Source organism: Gossypium hirsutum, chromosome A11 (genome assembly GCF_007990345.1).
Source record: "Gossypium hirsutum isolate 1008001.06 chromosome A11, Gossypium_hirsutum_v2.1, whole genome shotgun sequence".
Taxonomy (NCBI): domain Eukaryota; kingdom Viridiplantae; phylum Streptophyta; class Magnoliopsida; order Malvales; family Malvaceae; genus Gossypium; species Gossypium hirsutum.
Window position 1 is genome coordinate 38,409,786 of NC_053434.1, and position 3,080 is coordinate 38,412,865.

The window sequence follows — 3,080 nt, forward strand, 5'->3', positions numbered from 1 at the left end:
ACATACGTGGATGAATGAGTGGTGATATCTATGTGTGACGTAAATTTTTTCACAATGGCAAGTCAAATTAGTGCACGGGCTAGGGACATGGCCATGCGAGCCACACGGCCATGTCTTAATATCACACGGGAGTGTGCCCCTATTTTTCATCAAAATTTTCAAAGTTTTCTAAAGGTTTCAGTTTGGTCCCAAACTGTTTCCAAAGCATGATTTGGGCTTCGTAGGCCCATATTAGTGACTTTAAGATGAAATGTGAAAAGTTTTAAATTTGAACGGAAATTCATGACCCGATTTTATACGATTGCATGCGTTTATGTCCTATAATGCCACATACCTTATTCCAGTGTCGAACACGTGAAAGGGGTGTTACATTTAGTGGTATCAGAGCTAGGTTTAGTCAGTTCTCGGACTAACCTAGCATGTGTAAGGGTCTTGCTATACATGCCATATATAACCGTGATAGTGTGATATCTCCCAACTCTGATGAAATTATTTTGTTGAGACAGAGGTGCTTTCCAAGCGAGTTATTTTTGAAAATGCTGCAAATGACATTGGGATATTTGAAAATGTGTTTGTGATAAATTGAAACTTGAAAGGATATGAATAATAGTTCATGACGTGTATGTGATGAATTACAAAAATGAAACATCCATAAGTTGAGAATTATGAGTAAGATGTTATTATTTTGGTTGAATGTAGTATTTTGATTGATTGTGATGATTTTATGAAACGGGTAAAATGTTATAAATGTTATGAAAAGGCTTTAACCTAGACTAGTAGTAATGTTATATTGTATATGACTCTAGAGTGTGTATTATGAATGCAGTAAGTAAGCTTACTCAATATTTGTGGAATGCATGTATAAGTGTACTTGTTTGAATAAGATAATTAGAAAGTTAGTGTAACATAAATATGTGTGTTAAATTGCCTGAAGTGAATTGTATAATTGTGATGATGATGATGAATGTTAAGCCATATGTGTTGTATGAGAGTCAAGTTAGAGGCTTGACGACCTCGCCCCCTTACTAATGTGATATCTTATAATGAAATTTCATAAGATTTGTGCTGCATGAGTTCACTAGTGAAAGATTAAAGAATTCAATGGCGAATTTGCTAATAATATGGATAGAGTTGAAAATAGTTGAGTAAGTAAATACAGTTTTGGAAAGGATGTCAAGTTATTCTAAAGACTATTTGGACTTTGCAAAGTCACGATTAGAGCAAAAGTTAATCTCGATTAATTGGCTTAAACAGAAATGGTCAGAGAAACGAATTACAACTTGTAAAGATGTCTGGGTATGACAATAGCGATTGAGTAGATTATGATGATCTCTTTTGGGTACTATATATATATGTGTGATTGTTCATTATCTGATGAAATTCTTACCATATGAGAATGGGGGCTGATAATAATGTTAGATGAAAGCACTATGGTTTGGCTGATTGATGATTAGTATATATTATCGTTCTCTTTGAAGTCTATTATAATATGTTTGGTATGAAAAGTTAATGGTGAAAATTATGTGAGGCTATACTTCTACTACTACTGAGCATTGATTTAGTTAAGATATGTATAATTGTAAATATGTTACCTTTGTTACAATTAATTTCAAAACGAGTAAGCATAATTTTCTTCTAGATTTCTCTGAAGAACCGTCAAGGTCTTTGATTAGCATGATAAGAGAATTTTGAAAGATTGTGTGTTTGAGTTGTTTTAATAGCGTGAAGAAATGAGCATTTTGTTATGTTATTATTTGATAGTTGAAATCAACTCGGTTGTTTTTATTAGAGTGAGATGGTCAGTTGAAATGTGATTTGAGTTACATGTAGTTAAAGTATCCTCAGTTATGGTAATAAATTTTTTGCATTCACGAGTATATTGATGGACAGTCTGAATGAAGGATTGATATTCTAGAGAGTATGATACCGAGATATACCTATTAGATTAGTTCTAATCTGATGATGTTATTATGAGTTAAAGCTATTCTGAATGATATGGTTATCACATTTATTAAAATTTGGATGGTCTATGCATGTTAGCTAATTTGAAAATAGTTCAGTGATGCACTATTGAACGGATTGGAATGTGTTTTATTACTAGAAGTAAAGTGATGGTTCATGTTTTCATACGGTTAATGTCGCATAAAAAAGAGCTGTTCGACCAGTGATTTAGAGATGGTCACTTTTATGTCCGTATTGAGAATTTGGTGATATCGTTTAATCGACGAAAAGTGTCACATGTTCCCTAATTTCAAGAATTAAAATATCGAATGTCATAGAAAGATCTAAAGTTAAGATAGTGTTAAAGACTTGAACTATTGAAAGATTGCGAGTAGTTATTAATTCATCTCTGGTAAAGTAGATATAGTTATAGATACTAAATGGAAAAATCTTTGTTTATTTTGTGAGTGGGTTGCACGATTGATCATAATTGATGATGATCTGATTTTATCTAGATTAAAAACTAAAGCGATGTTTTCATTGCAAGATTGAGAATCTCGGAAATGTGATAATGAATGGTAAGTTAAACGAGTTCAGTATGAGTTAATTTTTTATTTTGAATTTCAAGTCTGACTTGATGATTGATGTTATTATTCTGATATAGAATTGCGTGCAGATTAATTTAGAGCTTATGCATAAAATTTTTGTACGAGGCTCAGTAATAGCTCGTTGGTTCATTTTGGGAATAATAAAAATGTGCAGTTATTTGAAATAGATGTTTTGGTGATTGGATATGTAACATGATATTTTTGAGTTTATGCTTAGATGTCGATTTGATAATGGATAAAAGTCAAATATCAAGAGCATTCAGGTCTATTGCAGTCAGTGATAACCTTGATGTGATATGAGATAGAATTACTATAGATTTTGTATCTGAATTATCTTTATCTCCAAAAGGGAAGATGTTATCGGATTGTGATTGATCGATCGTGTACAGATTTCTTGTTTAACAAACCAGCTGAGTAAGATGTTTTTGGGATTATTGGATTATGTGAAGTATTAGTTTCCATTATTACGGATAGAGATTCAAGGGCTATATCCCAATTATGGAAAGAGCTACAGGAAACTATGAGTACGTA